The sequence below is a fragment of the Vanessa tameamea genome, chromosome 7 (genome assembly GCF_037043105.1).
Source record: "Vanessa tameamea isolate UH-Manoa-2023 chromosome 7, ilVanTame1 primary haplotype, whole genome shotgun sequence".
Taxonomy (NCBI): Eukaryota; Metazoa; Arthropoda; class Insecta; order Lepidoptera; family Nymphalidae; genus Vanessa; species Vanessa tameamea.
Window position 1 is genome coordinate 3709816 of NC_087315.1, and position 17154 is coordinate 3726969.

General features: G+C 30.0%; 2 protein-coding genes across 6 annotated transcripts in view; one reads left to right on the top strand and one right to left on the bottom strand.

Moving 5' to 3' along the window:
• The window catches only part of LOC113401172 (large ribosomal subunit protein eL24), a 424188-nt gene that overhangs the window by 190929 nt on the left and 216105 nt on the right, over positions 1-17154 (top strand). The gene's annotated exons all lie outside the window — the stretch shown is intronic.
• The window catches only part of LOC113404400 (EGFR adapter protein-like), a 120113-nt gene that overhangs the window by 58375 nt on the left and 44584 nt on the right, over positions 1-17154 (bottom strand). Inside the window, exon 1 of one of the 5 annotated variants that reach the window (XM_026645279.2) lies at positions 9769-9871. The exons of 3 other annotated variants lie outside the window; for them this stretch is intronic. The gene's annotated coding sequence lies outside the window, so the exon portion shown is untranslated. Of the gene's footprint in view, positions 1-9768; positions 9872-17154 lie in introns of those variants that run through there. One more of the 5 variants, XM_026645280.2, reaches the window with a different exon arrangement.

Sequence of the window (17154 nt, forward strand, 5' to 3'; positions counted from 1 at the left end):
AGCTTTACTTTGAATTTGAACCTGAATTACTTGAATACAGTATATTTTGTTTTTTACGTCTTTAAAGCACTTCGATGCTAATAAAACGCCTTTACTTATAGAAAAATATACTTAAGCTTACGTATTACTTATTTACATAAAAAAAAATTGTACACAATTTTCAAGCTTTTAAAATATTAAAACTTTTTAATAAGTATCTTAAAAATTTGACGCAGCGCAAAATATGAAGTAACTTTGCACAATATGTACCTAGAGACAAATTTACTGGAGTAAGGTTTGCCACTAACACGACCTCATTTGTGTATTACGAAGTAGAAAAAAATTAACGTAAATAATATTTATAATATATAAAAAAATAGTATGGCAAGAAATTCTCAGACGTGAGTGCGTAAAGATAGCTCTCTCTCTATTCCTTCATTCTGATATCACGAGTGACGTGGAGAGAGATCAGGTGCAAGATTAACAGCAATAGAACGCTGCCACCTTTGAACCGAACTGTTAGCTGGTACTGATAACGTCTTAATAGAATCACCCAAAACTTTTGTTGATCCTATCTAGTACCTCGGTATCCATCGTACTATATTACAGCTATCGCTCGACCAACCAGGCAGTTGTTTCAAATTTTAACAAATCGTGAAGGTCCCACTGGACTCATTAAGGAGATGGATTCGGAACATAAACCAAAATGCACCTTAACACAGATTGGGTAGCGATATTAAACATTTTAGATTTTATATTTGTTTAATTATGTCTCTAATGGACTATGTCTCGACTTTAATTAAAGTGTTTCTGATAAAGCCGAGATGACCCAGTGCCACCTTAGCCGATGATAGCGGGTTCAAAAGCAGGCAAGCACCACTGAATTTTCATGTGTTTAATTTGTGTTTATAATTCATCTCGTGCTCGGCGGTGAAGAAAAACATCTTGAAGAAACCTGCATGTGCCTATTTTCAATGAAATTCTGCCACATGTGTATCCACCAACACGCATTAGAGCAGCGAGATGGAGGAAGCCCCAAACCTTTTTCTCAAAAGGGAAGGCCTTTGCCAGCAGTGATATATTTAAAGAATTTTACTTTATATTTAATTATAAATATAAAAACGTACATATTTGTCACTTATATAAATTGACATAGATAGCTTACAGAAACGAAACTGATATTAGTTATTCGAATAAACTCTTTATTATTTTATAATTTCGGTAGTGTCTGTCTCGGTGTGTTATTTGTAATATAAACCTATGTTTCTTAAAAAAATATTTTTAGTACATGTTTAAGGAACTAAGAATATTCAAGTGGTTCCACAATCACACCAATAATAAAAACTAGTCATGTACGCAAATGCCTAATAATAATAATATATCTAAACTCCGAACAGATAGAAGTACATACAAGTATTATTAAATGTCAGAAGGCAAGTTTTCAACGGTGCCTACGAGAATTGTCGTTGGGAACAAAGGCCCTATGACCTACTTAAATGAAATTAAAAAGTTTCTTTTTAATTAAAAAAAAATGAGCACACATTTAGTGTTACCTACTTTTTTTAATTACACAAATGTAATTTTCTGAAATATGGAAAAAAAAAATCTTTTCAAACATTAATTACTTTTTCACACAATTGTTTTTTTATATTTTCATCAATTTAATTCGTTTATTTCAGAAACCATATTTAACCCAGAAACATTTGTTTTTTTTTTTTGTATTATATTTTATGTCTTATATTTTAACGCCGAACAATTTATCGAATTAAATTCAAAGCTAAAATAATAAATAAATATAAACTCAGTACGTACTTCTTGTCATCGAAATACATACATATATAGACATACTTAATAAAATTAAATCTATATATCCAAGATGAAAATCAATACATCTTGCTTTAATCACTTATATAATATTATGTTTATTATATTTTTTTTTATATAAACATTACATTTATTAGTTGGCGAGTGTAATAATTTAAAGAAATGTTACGCCGACAACGCCGTAGACGCGCTGGGGACATTCGTTGCCATAATGGCAATAAGAAGATTCTGTGTTACCATCTAAATATATAATATCAAATTAATATACGATATATATAATACAACATGTAAAGGAACATGGTGACAGCCTATTTCTCACTACTGGACTTTGGTCAAATGGAGAGACATCTGTCCAGATAGATTATAGAGCTTAATTAAATTTGACAGAATCCTATCAGACGTTTGTAGATCTTCTCGGGATATTTTAGATTTTATTACATTGTCAGCACAAATTAATCACATGAGAATTTGGTGCTGCTTGCATTAGTTTGCGTTGCATGTGAATGCAACGTGATTTATGAGATACATATATACGTTTACAATACACTACATAATGAATATAGTTCTACTAGCTGAACCTGCGGTTTTACCCGCTTTTTAATCCCTTAGGGGTGGAGTTTCGTAAAATCCGTTCTTAGCGTCTACACCAAGCCAAACTTTTCTGAGATTTCGTGATTAATCATTAAGTTGTATTTCGCTTTTATAAGTATAGAAAAATATTGAATGGATAGGATTTTTTGGTTTTTAATATTCTATACTAATATTGTAAATGCGAAAGTAACTCTGTCTGTTACCCCTTCACTCATAAACCACTGAACCGATTTAATGAAATTTAGTATCGAGATACTCAGTATCTCAATACTAAATTTCTATATAATACTTAAACTTCCCGGGACAAATTAGTACTACATTTATTGTATAATATATTTATTCTTATTCCAGATATTTAAAAAAACATACTGTATTTCTATGGAAAATATTACTTTATACAATTTGTTTAGCATTAAACAAAAGTGAAAAGATGCATGAACTGGTTGAATAAAAACTGAAAAATGTATATTTCAATTATTTGAAATACTACAGGGATTAATATTTCCCGGTCTAGAATCTCAGTTTTTAATGACCCCTATGAATGTTGCTCCGCACATAAACAGAGTGACACTCGAAGCGAGTAACAAACGGGAGGCGTTCCGCTGGGGACCGCTCCGTGCCTACATTGAAAACCATTTTCTTAAGAGCTCCATTTCTGAGCCACCTCAAAAATAAGCGATAGCGACTGTTTTGAAAAAAATAACAGGGAAAATAATAGTCATTTCTATCTGCGATATTTCTGTTTGAGTTATTCCAAAAGCAAAGTATTCTTATTACAAGTATTCAAGATTATTCTTGCAGGTTTTTTTTAATCATCAGTAGTAAAAAACAATAATGTAAACTCTGACGCCTATTTTTCACCCAATAGACATAAACATCAATAACATCTTAAATTAAATATAGAACAAGAAAGGAGATACAAGTGTAATGAAACCAAAAAAAATAAGCAAAAAAAACATCATTTTTATTAATAATGCGAAGGGAATCAGAGTTTTATTATGTCCCTAGTTTTCAGCCATTAAACCAGAACACGAGGAGTAACATAAACAATGAAAAAGCAAAATAGTATCAGTACTGAGACATAACAATACTGAGTTGCTATTTCACAAGTAGGTCTGATGACGGAAAATCATATTTGGGTATAAAATCGTACTGAAAATAGCGTTAGTTATTATATATTAAACAAAACAAAAAAAAAACAAAACCTTTAAAAAAATCCAGGCAACTAAAGAAAACGTTTTTAAAACGCGAAAAGCTTATAACTTCCGACATAAGTAACAACCGGAGTCCATTAGCGCGGCCACGGTGGCGAGGCCTCGAGACTCGTGGAGAACAAGTAGCGGGCGAGTATTTGGTTCAAGCGTGCAATTGTATATTATGCATCGACCTAAAAAGAAAGTATTTGTTTTCTAAAGCATTTATTTAAATTATATTCTACCGTATTCTATTCAATCATGATCAAACTGTATTTTATTCAATTTGGCCTTTGAATGCACTTTTTAACCGGTTTACACCGGTCTGAACCGGCTTAAAATACGGTTAAATTAAATTGCATGAAATTTTATTACTTTGACGTTTTGCTACACATGTATACATTTTTTGATTGTAGTTACAGCTAATAATCAAAACTATACTACTATACAAATATATCGTATAAACGATATTCATTATTTAAAGTCAAATTGTTGTTGTTCGAACATATAAATTAAATCTATAATAATATTGAAAAATGGATGTAAAATTTGGTTCGTTTGCAAATGTTGCATTTTTTCTGAGTATAAATTATATTTTGTACCATACATTGTCTTTTTTAGTGAATTGCATCCGTGTGATGCCGAGGCGGTTCGCTAATATTTTATATATATTTGTTACATGTAATTCAATTAAGAAGACTACAAAAGCTAAGTGACCTTGAGAATCGTACGCACACAGACACACACATAATTACACAATCGACCAAAATGGCAAGCCCGTGCACTAATGGCTAAGCGAGGTAACGAGGTTAGGCAGGAACTAAAAGTATCTTCTTCCCATTGGACTCTACATTCTGAATCTCTAACATGATGCTTCAAAAGTGATTGAATAAAGTATTTTTATCGACTCTTCTTATAACGACAATGCACCGTCCACCGTTTTCTACCAAAGTATTAAACTAATTTTATAATTGTCATTCATACGGGCTAGTTGATTTATATTTTATACTGGTATTATCGGCAATGCCACGATCTGCTGTTTGTTCAATATCGTTAAATGGAATTAATCTACTTAAAAGTTTTTTTTTGTAGTTAATTAATATAATGACGAATCTGTTTTAGATCGTTAATTATAGTTTTTGATCAAAGAAATAATATCTTACTAGTTGTTTTCTGTAAAACTCACCAAGAATACCAAAATGTATCCCATGTAGCCTATATTACATTTTTATAGAATAGTTTAAAACAGTATTTAACCTGCGTCTTTCACATCGCTACGTCTCGTATACTATGGAGCTCTATATCATTTTAAAAAAAAAAACAGAAATTCAAATTTACAAATTACTATTTTATTTAATCAATGTAAAATATAAACCCTTCAAGGAAATATTCGTGTAAAGTAATATACTTAAAACAATATGAATTTATTAGTATTCCGCTTCTCCAATACAGAATGCTCTCTGACAAAACAAAACGGCTGAAAATGTAGACTCGTCACTAAAAAAACATAAAAGTACTCCACAATTTAAAAGAACACTCAAATATGAGCTGCATTACACTTCGTTTTAATCCATAAGTGATCCGTGGAAGTAAAGTGGAGTGCTTCGAGTGAAGACAAACAGTGAATTATTTGCGTATCCAATTATATGTTTGCAATTGTTTTCAATCTCCAAGTATAGCTCTTCAGTATTTTTTTTTTTTTATGTTTCACTTAACTGTTCAGAATTTGAGTGCACTTATATTGTAGAACTGTTAAATATTTTGAGCTTTTTAATATTTTGTGAATACTATGTCGATTTAGGTATATTGAAATTTGTGCTTATTTTAATAAACACATTGTGTACATGATCTTGGGATTTACTATCTACCTGTGTCGGCTTCGGACAGTTTCCCATTCCGTTAAAGACCCTTAAAATTCAAATTTTAAAAATCCCTAATAAGCGGATGCTTACGTTATAAAATAAATATATGTTCCAAATTTCAGCTTTACAGTCTAGTGCCCGGTAATTTCAAAGGTCATCAGGACAAACGATTTTATAAGAATAGATTTTAATATTTTGTCATATCGTGTTTAACAATGGTAATAATATTAAATTAAATTACCATCTAATTTTAACGTATTTAATATTATCTCATTGATGTTTTTACATTATTTTTACAAGAAACAGGCACAGTCTTAAATTAGATTACTACGAAATGTTTTGATATCTTATACATTGCGCTCATTCTACTGTCAAAATTCAACCGTAAACCCGTAAACGTATATCTAATTGTATTTGTTCGTGTGTTTGCAAAAAACACATCTTTACGTTATAGATTTTTTTTATTTTTTTATGTATAAATCATAATTTTTCACAATGATCAAATCAACTATCACATTTAGGTTTATTCTTGTTCCTATTCTGTTTAGCTATAGGTCTCCAATTAAATGCTTCAAACGACATTATGTTTGACTTAGTACTCATTTTATACTGAATAAATCTCTTACACTGACTGACATATAGCCCAAATGCGCTCAGCATGAAATTTTGCAAAGTCGTTGCTTATAAGCAACGACGATGATTACTATAGTATAACATTCATGAGCACTAATACATAAAAGTAAAAAAACATCCTCTAATGAATTAAAATAGGTGTTCAATTTTTTATAAAAATTATATTTTTAAGTTATATAATATATGAAAAGTGTTGTTTATAAATAAACATCAGTTGAGTCAGTGGTTTTAAAAATTCATACCCTAAGATGGTAAAATAAGGGACGAAAGTTTGCACATACGCTTGAGAAACCTATGAGTTCCGTGTTCCTTTTAGTTTCGAAATTTTGGTATAGACAGAGTAGATTATCTGAAAACTCTAATATTTCGGATAAGTTGGATGATTCCGGTTATGTGGAAGTTTCATCGGGCATAGTATTTCATAATTGCCTATTTGTGTCTACTTTTATATTAAGCAAGGTAGTTTACATATATTTTATTCCCAGTTGCATTAAGCAAAAACTTGTATCAAGAAGCAAGCTTGAACGTTACGAAATTACATAAGCTACTTTCTTATGCCTAAAACCAGACGAACAACTGCTAAACAGTGAGAGAAGCAGAGTACGACAACTAGTTCTTAATATATTTTAATAACGGGTAAGTCTATTCACCTACAAACCGCGTTAGCTACGTCTTTGCTGATCAAAGGTTGTCTGGAAGATACCGCGTTTAATATAATAAGGTTACCTTTGTACATATTTGCTTGCGTTTACATTAAATGATTACAAGTTTATTGAACATTATTAGTTGTTGGTAATTTCTCCTTACCTTGCAATTTTTAGTAAGAATTTAAGGAATTATTTATATGTTTTTAATTTCTCGGTACGCAATGTTTGGTAAGCTAACTCCTAAATAATATACTTATAATGGGCATTTAAACTTCGACTAATTAAAAGGTGTATATTTATTTTATTCGAATTAATTCCACAATAAACTTAACGTTTAAAAAGATAATTAAGAAAAAAACTAGTATAAAAAACGGCTTGATCCTATACAGATTGGTTAATATTCATATTTATACTAATATAATATAGAGGTAAAATTTGTTTGGTTATATATAGGTAAATTGTGAATAAAAATCACTGTTAGGAAGCTACATTATTCCTGAGAACTATAATGTATCTATACTAATATTATAAAAGCGAAAGTAACCTTTTCCTGTCTTTCTGTTTATTGCTCTTACAGAGCAAAACCATTAAAGCAAATTAAATAAAATTTTATATGAAGCAAGCTTGTACTACAAGGAATGACATGGGCTTCTTTTTATGCCTCACACCTGAAAACTAACCTCTATAACGCCAGCGAATATATTTTTCTTTATTAATCAAAATATACTGATGAACTAAATTTAAAATATAATACGAAGGATTACTTATCAATTTCGAGAGTCAACTTAATCCTATTAAAAGTGTGTATTGATCACATTTGAAACCGTACGAAATTCACCTTAACAAAAAAATGCGTGCAGAATATATCCCATAATTCACAATAACTTCCTTGTTTCCGTCAAGTAGACGCAGTTCCATTCGACTAGCAAATAAGTGGAAAAGTTTGTTTCTCATAAATTACAAAAAGCAAGTGCCCTGCGGAGTGAGTTATATCCGCCCTAGAGGGGTTAATTACAGACACCCTCCATTCCTTGAAAACAGTGAAGCAAGTAGACTTACACAGAAATGGGAAAAGAGCCGTATCCAATAAAATTAAATCATCCCTAAATAACTGGACTTTAATAACTAAGTTAATCTATTTTGCAAATATTTTGTCGGAAATAATAATAATTATCTTTAATGAATTGCGGCCACGCCGATAAAGTTCAAGGAGTAGCTAGGTTTACACCTATGATGTACAGAGGCACATATGCATTCCTTTTTCGCTCACTCTCATGAACGGGATCTGATCGGAGTGAGGCTTCCATCTTGCTACGTCATTTGGTACTAAGTCTATTTATCTATGTATGATATGTCTAGTGGTTAGCTTGTTAGATAGAAACAAAACTTTGACTGGGCGATAAAACATCATAGTTACTGAATTTTTCTATTATGGATTTCGTATTTTCATGGGTATATATTCGCTACGAAATTCAAATATCTAACAATAAATAAAACTTTTGTATAAAAATAATATGATGATTTGTAAGAACATAAATTAAATAAATTAGATTTAAACGGTCTTTTTTAACTTTATTTTCTGGTCTTTTAAGTTTGTAATAATTACTTTAAGTTAAGATCCATAAGGATACGATAGAGCTGGATTTTTTTTTTAAATATAGAAATTTAAGACATGAGTAATCATTATATTTATTTATATATTCTTGATTGCAGACCAATACTCAAACTAAATTTGAGGTTTGGATTAACAAAAGTTACACGAAGTGCAACAGGCAGAATTTCTCTCTTATTTTTCATGCAAAATTTCAATATAGTATTATAATTTGCTTAAATTCAAACGTTTAAATAATCATTATTGATACAGGGTTAGTCTTATTCGGAAGACGAGATAATAAATGTCTATGTAATGTTATTTATAATTAGTCAAATTAAAATATTAATTATGCAAAACTAGACATAATTGACCTTCAAATATTACAAAAGCGTGTCACGTGATCCGAATTTCGTACCCACACGTCTCGCAATATGAAGTTCTTGTCATTCCCAATCGTGACTAGGCACTGAAGGTTATGTTAAGACTGCGGGTGCGTGTTGCGGTACCGCAACTAAACTAATTTATCGTATATATACTCGTACACTCGTACACAATTATTTCAATCCTATCCCTTGTTATTCCAATATAGTATTCCAATATAATATATTATCATATTTTTATGAATTATAATTACTAATAGCAGCGGAAAGCTCCGATGGTCCAGTGGGTGGAACACGTAAACCAACTCTGAGAAAACTATACGAAATTTTGCCCGTTGTGTATCCAGCAACGATACATTTTCAGTCTTTAAAAGTAAAATACGTCTATACAAAGTAGCTTTAGTCATCTATTATTATTTTACTATAAAAATCTTTTGTTACTTTTACATAAGTTTAGTTATTTATTTATTTTTTTGTAATCTTATATGGTTTTTTTTTTATAATAGTTTCTGTTTAACTTTACCTAATATTTAACAATTAAAAAATATATTTCCAACCTGGTTGAACTGAAATTATCCATACAATTCTCGTGATGACATGCTTACTAAATTTTCTCACTTTCAATATCTATATGTATTTATATAATAAGAGCATGTTTTTAAAAAAACTTTTGTTTTCTATAATAAACCTTATTTATCAAACAGAAAAACCGTTAAAGTCAAACTTGATTTATACCAAGTTTATATTCAGTCAACTTATGTTTTAGATTTCTAATAAGTTTTCATATTCAGTTCCAATTTTCATCGCGGACCAATTTTTTTTTAAATCGATATAAAAATAATATTTGATTTCCGTAATTAAATGCACAAATGTTCGTTACGATAAAACAAGGTATCAATTCGTCACTAAAATATGATACCCAATAAATAGATTTAGTAACTACATACATATATATATGTATGTATATCTATATTTAAAAATAAAGATTTTTGATAATTTGATACGAAGATAAAAGTATTTTTAAAGTTTTTATTGTTAATAATGTCAGTCGTAAATTTAACTAACCTTTGTTAATTTTAGATCCGTGCGTCACGAAAACTAAACTTTGTTCCGTCACAATGCGACACGTGCACTCCGCGTCAACGCGTTACGCGACTGAAGCCTGAAGCTTAAAGCTATTTGATGCTCTCCGCCCTTGAATAATTTTTTTCACTAATGATACAACAGCACTTTTTAGCGTACTTTTTAGCCTAAACATTATCTACCAGTAGTTTATAATCCTGTAAATTGAGTGTCTACTCATTAAATATATACTCGTATATCATTCTAAATATTCTCTATGCAGATGTAGTAACTAAGAGGATCTAAACTAATACAAAACCCAGAAAGCACCAGGTCTTCAATTCGTTGTGTTTACAATTCAATAACTGTATTTTATAATTCTTAACCTAAAATAAACCTAACACATTTGGTGGTAATAAACGATTTTTATAATGTTCTAATATTCTATAATTAGAAGTGCAAAAACCTTTATTTTAATGTATTATATATATTTTATTATAACAATTATTAATTCTGTTAGATGTTCTGAAAAAATAAATAAATAAATTTCATTCTCGATGGTAAAGGAAAACATCGTAAAGAAAGCTACGTATGGCGTAAGAAATTCTACCATAACAACTTAGACACAGCTCTATATAAAAACTTTAGGAAGATTGATATATTTAATTAAGAATTAAATTATATTTTGACAAGAGAATATACACAAAAAATCTCCATTGAAGCTAGTATTCAGTAAATTCTCACGTCTTAAGCCAAAACTGGCAAACTTCCAAGGAAATGCAGAAAATAAGTAGGTATTTGTTTATTTTGTAAGCTATCAAAGCCAGATCTTAGATAAACGATTGTGTAAGTACATTAAATGAGTTATACTTTTAAGAAGAAATAGACATTTTTTTTTATATTTCTTGCAAAATTTGGTTTTGATTTTGATAAACCTTATCGTTGTACTAATTACGTAATTTTTTAAATTTCCTATGAGTTCTTTCGTGACATAAGTGAGCCACCTTAAAATAACGAAAAAATATTTTTTGTAATGTATGAAAACAATAATTGTAACATAAGTCATTTTAAAAAAATTTAATAAGCAAGAGTATCGCTTCTATATTCTACAAAGATTTTTGACGTTAACTTTGAATGAGTAGATGATATCTAACCAGACGGGCTTGTACAAAGCGCTAACATCAAGTAAAATTATTTTAATGTATAATACAAAAAATAATTATTTCTTCTAGATATCGATAGAAAAACTTTAATAAAGAGACCGTGTTGATAGCGCAGAATAGCCTTACAAATATGCACAAACTAATAGGCTATACAATTTTGTCACATAATCCGAAGTTCGATACAGGAATACCATAATAAATAATATATCGATGTTATAGTGATAAATAAATAAGATATTCATTGAACAAACATCTGTTACTAGCCGCATTGAGTCCGAGCCAGATGGGACGTGCCGGGACTTAGAATATGTCACGAGCCAAGGAGGCTGTGTAGCAAAGAGGCTATATACCATATAATACAGAGCTTACGTACAATATGGATATTCTCATTTTTTTTTAATATTATTATTTTAGTCTTAGTATTAATAAATGTAAAAATAGTAATCATGAAAGAAAACGAAAATGTAGCCCACTTCGTACAATATGTTTTTTTTTTAATTATATCAGTAGGCGGACGAGCAAATGGGCCACCTGATGGTAAGTGGTCACCATCGCCATTAGACAATGGTGCTGTAAGAAATATTAACCATTCCTTAAATCACCAATACGCCACCAACCTTGGGAACTAAGATGTTATGTCCCTTGTACCTGTAGTTACACTGGCTCACTCACCCTTCCAACGGGAACACAACAATACTGAGTACTGCTGTTTGGTGGTAGAATATCTGATAAGTAGGTGATACCAACCCAAATGAGCTTGCACAAAGCCCTACCACCAAGTATATTATCACGATTGATTACAAATATGCCTCTAATTAAATACACTGACTTAATCACCTTGGCTCTAAAACTCCTCACCTTAATGTTTGCTTCTAAAACAACATAAGATAAGGAATCACGAGTAAAACCTAGTTTATAAACAAATTCAAGAATATTGTTAGGCCTAAAATACAAATGATTTATTTCCTATAGAATTATATGTAAATTTAAATATTAGCATATTATATTAGAATATTTGGAAGGCACTGAAAAGCTGAAAGAAGCCGTTACCCTTCAACTGAATAACACAGAACATGCATTATTCAACGGCATGAGACCGCCATCAAGGCTTTAATTAAGCAATACTAAAAAAAGAAAACACTTGAAAATTTAGGAAGCTATCGCAAATTTTACGAAAACAATCTGTGATTTAATTAAAATATAAAAAAAATACAGGGTGTAAATATCCCATTGCTTAACTCAAGCCTCTCCTTTTAACTAGAAGGTTTTAAGAATATTCCACCACTCTAACACAATGCGAGTTGGCGGCTGTTGCAGATTTTCGGGAATTTTCCCATTACCATCGAGAATTTTTTTTATGGTATATGTAAGCGGATGAGCAAATGGCTTGATGTTCCCCATCACCCAAATATGAACGATTCTTTCCAACAATAATGCGCCACCAACCTTGGGAGCTAAGATTTCAAGATTTCAAACTGGAAACAACAATACTAAGTATTACTGCTTTGCAAGTTATATATTTAAAACCCATAATCATTTTTGCGAAGTATATGTATAATCTAACCAGTCAGCCACCTCTTCCAGCAAATAATGTACCGAATTCATTGTTTTATTAAGATGTCATTTTATCAGTATAACCAGTTAGCGCTTAAAACTTATTATTTGCGTTGATATAAATGATCACAAAATAAAAACAAACGGTTGAATAATACGTTCTAAATATATAAAATGCATAAAGATCTGTTAATTAAGTTTAAAGCTACTACCGGTTAGCTAATAAATTAATAACGCGGAAGAACCGGCAAAATACTCTGACGTTACTTGTTTCCAACAAATTAAATTACATAGGTAAGATAATTGAGAATCAACAACCTGTTAATCTCCCACTCATAGACAAAGGCCTCCTCTCCATTTTGAGGAGAAGGCTCATAACTTACTCCGCCACGTTCCTCCAATAAGACGACCCCTTATACTGGATACACGTGGCAGATTCTCATCCTGTACCTAACCTGCACGGTTTTGCGATGTTTTCCTTCTTCACCAAGCACGAGATAATTTATTACAAGTACATGAAATCGGTGTTGCTTGTGTGGGGTTCGATCTCAGAATCATCGGTTAAGATTCACGTCTTTTAATCACTGACCGTCCCAGTTCTCTAAAGTTAATTTAATACAAAAAAAAAATTTAGTCTCTATGCTTTTATCGATTAATACGCCTTATTTATTTAACATGTTTTTGTCTTTAAACATGTTAAGTATTTGCGGATTTTTCTTATAGAAGTGGACCCAAGGAATTATTATTAGTGTATAATAAATATAATTGATGCTGGTTTAAATAGCGAACGTAGGTCTGAATACGATGATGATCGATCATGGCATAATTTGTAGATTATACCGAATGACAAAAATTAATGAATTATATATAATTTATATATTTTTGTCCAGATGCTCGTAGCTAGACTTGTTGAATTAAAGGGTCGTTGTAAATGACATATTTTTAGAGTCAGAGGTAAATAAATAACTTGAAGACTAACTGAGCCTGGGTCCGATAAATGGCATTATCAAGTTGCTGTTTGATAATGTATTTTGTTCAATATTTATGAGTACATGTATTACATATATATAATTTTTCCAAACATTTTTTTATAATGTAAAATTATTTTCTTCTCATCGACCACAACACGGAGTAAATAAAAGTATTTATTAAAAGTAAAATATAAAAAATATATTATAATAACAATTGTGTGTAGTTTAAATAACTATTTGGTTTACTCATTGGTAAATGTTTTTACTTGTAATTATAAAAATATGGTGGAACTTTTCTATAAAAATGTAGGCATACACTTTTTCCTTATACTCTTTGTTTAAAAACACACAATAAACAATAAAGGTATACTTAAAATTATATATTGTTATATCTCATTTAATGTTAAGAACAAAGAAATGTTTATATTCATGGTTAGTTAAAATATCTAATAGACAGTATCCAGTCTCAAAGCTCAGTTATACGAGAAGTATTGTACTTTACTGTTACCCCGAATTTTGTCAAAAATATCTAGACTACAGCGTTAATTGAGTATTTTAATTCAAATTAAATCCTCATTGCCACACCCGCTTTAACTCAAGCTTTACCCTAAATTGCCGTATAAAAAAAAAAACATTAGTAATTCTTTGAAAACAGAGATTACAAGTTACCTGAAAATATTAAAAATAATATAATATTGTGTTCTCAAAAGTTAAAGTATAAACCTGATCTGTTCATTATATTATTGTAAAGCATTGTATTTATTAATGGCAGTATGAATAATTTTACAAAATGTTCCCACAATTTGAGTACGTCGTACTGCACTTGTCTCGTCCAACTTTGTCCAACGCTTCCTCTCAGACGGACAGACGAACACAACGCTACAATTATGCGCGCTTTAGAATAATGAGTTGTTACTGAGAAAATGTATTTAATTGTTGTTCAAACTGAACAAAGTCTACTAGTTCGTTAAATTGAAATTTTAATGAAATATTACGTAATAGAATATCAAATATATATTTTTTTTCAATCTTTTTGTAAAAATAACATTAGAAATTATTTATGTTTATGAGATTTATTGTTGATAAAAAACGTATTACAATTTAATCCAAAATCGCCTTTTCATTCAATTGTAGTCGACAAATTGATAAGTCAAAAGTAATTTGAATAATCAAAAGATTTCGAATTGAATTTATTGATCCACTAACAATATAATTTGAATGTTAATAATCATTACTATGTAGTTATTACATACATATGTATACAGTTAACTATTTAATTAATTATTATGTATTAATTTTAAAATCAGTAAACAAACATATAACTTTGTATAAAACCTCAAATAAAAATATACTAGAATTTATAGTTTATTATATATACTTAGAATTTATAGTTTAATATTGATATTAAACATCGTTAATTAATGGTTAATATCAATAATAAAATATGGTGGTACGATTGACGACAGAGAGCGTCATGCCCCCCCCCCCTCTCCACCGTCACTCTCTTCTCCCTTGCTAACCTTTGTATATACCGTAGGCACCAAGTTTTTTTCTTTTTTTCGTGAATACATATATTATTATAATAATAATAAATGTTTTAAAAATGGAATCATTGTAATTTAAAAGAAGCTATTTCACATATATTCAAGCCTTAAATAGTTGAATGTTATTAATATTATAAAAATTATATCATATTTTACATATTACAATAAAAGTTATTATTCTCTTTTGTTGATGTGTTATGGCTTAAAGACTAAGTGACCTGATATATCTGGAAAAAGGATTACACAAACTTAAATTAGGTTCGCAACGCATAAGTCATGTAACAAATGTGTAATTCTTCGTACCATAACGTTGTATACGAGCCGAAGTCGCCATAAACAATCAGGTGAACGACCTTCTCAACTGTCTTTTGCAATATAAAATTGTGTGATTTATTTCCAACGATTTTTCCTATTTAGATATTTTCACGTTCTAAATATGAAAATTTATGCATTCACTTTTTAACTGTTTCTTTTTATGTTTAAAATTACTTGACCCTTTTATGACTATAATAATTACAGTGCTTAAAGCGAACTTGCATAAAGGTAGGAGAAAGCGTTACATTTAAAAAATAATATAATAAGCGATTGTAAGTTTCACAGTTTTTTAGGGCCACGTGGGTGGGCGTGTATCAATCGTTCTATCGACAAACGGTTATTAGATCTCTACATATGTCATTGCTTTTGTATATAAAAAAAAAAATGAATATCTTTATAAAATTTCATATAACAAAATAATTTGAATATGGAATTATAAGTGGAATAAAAGATATCGATCGATTCAAAATTGGCAATTTCATAAGTGATGTTCTAATAATTTTAGCGTTCCTGTTTTTAGGATAGATGAGGAAGTATAATTAAAGGTACAAGGAACATATTTTCATAACTCAATTATTTTTACATCCAACCACGGCACGTTAAATTAATTGGTTTATACTTTAAACAGTGCAAGTATATATGAGGAAAAGTGATGTGCTAGGTACCATCTGGTCGTCTGTTTGCTTGTGTCTTGTCTTGAGTATGTTATAAACATTATGAGTAAAGTTCATACTTTTATTAGGAAATAAAACTATTTTCACATAAACATGTTACGAATAAAAACAAAGTAAAAAGCTTTTGACCAGAGCGAATAACTCATGCGATGGATATGACTGAGAGAACGTAGTTTCAAAGTTCACTATATCGACACAAGATCAGGAATCATTCTTGTATTAGTTATTTCTTTACTTGACACATAAAATAATTACCGATACAATGAAAAATTCATATCTATTAGATGCTGCTTCTTCCTTACCTATTCTAAATTTGAAGTACGTTAATAAAAATGAGGTAAAGATTAGGTGTTTTTTGACTGAATAACATTGAACGGAAGAGTGAGATAAGAATTAAAAAACTTGAAGTTATAAAAATATGTAGCTACGTATGTACTACGATTGATTGCCGTTGGTCTATCAAGTAGCTTATTGAATCGCAGATCCTCAGGTCCCGGGTTCGAGCCCCAGGTCAAGCCAATAAAAAGTCAATGAAGTTTGTATTTTTATGTCAAGAAATTTATTTCATTTCATTTATCAATTCTGTCCAAAGTCCGTCAAAGAGGATTATCATTATCATGTTATGACAATAATTTTAACGATATATTTATATCAATATAGTATAAAAAAATATTTTTTATAATATCGTCAATACTTTTTATGGAAGTTCACTTGAAATAACTTACAATTTGAGCCTCACTCTACAAAGTCGCTGAACCTTTTATCTCAACTCGTCGAATATTTCAGAAAATCTTCTGAGAATTTCTGAGCGAATGCCAACTTTTCGAATATCGGCGAACGACGTCTGCTTTATAGCAGTAGATAAAGCTTATGTATCCCGTCCCTGATAAGGCTTGATAAGAAAGGGTAGTCGTGTCCGACTTGTGGGATAAGCTTGCTATTTCTTATCGCCACATCATGACCGTAATTGAATGTCGCCAATTTCCAACGTACCATTCTTTGAAGAGTTTTTCTAGATAGTATTGATTGTTCGTGTAATCATACTAATATTACAGAGGGTTGAATTTGTTTGTTGGTTTCACATGGATGTATAACGTCACGTATAATATTTTTAGAATCGAAATAAAGGAAAATAATTAAATGCTAAATAATGATTAAATTAAATAAA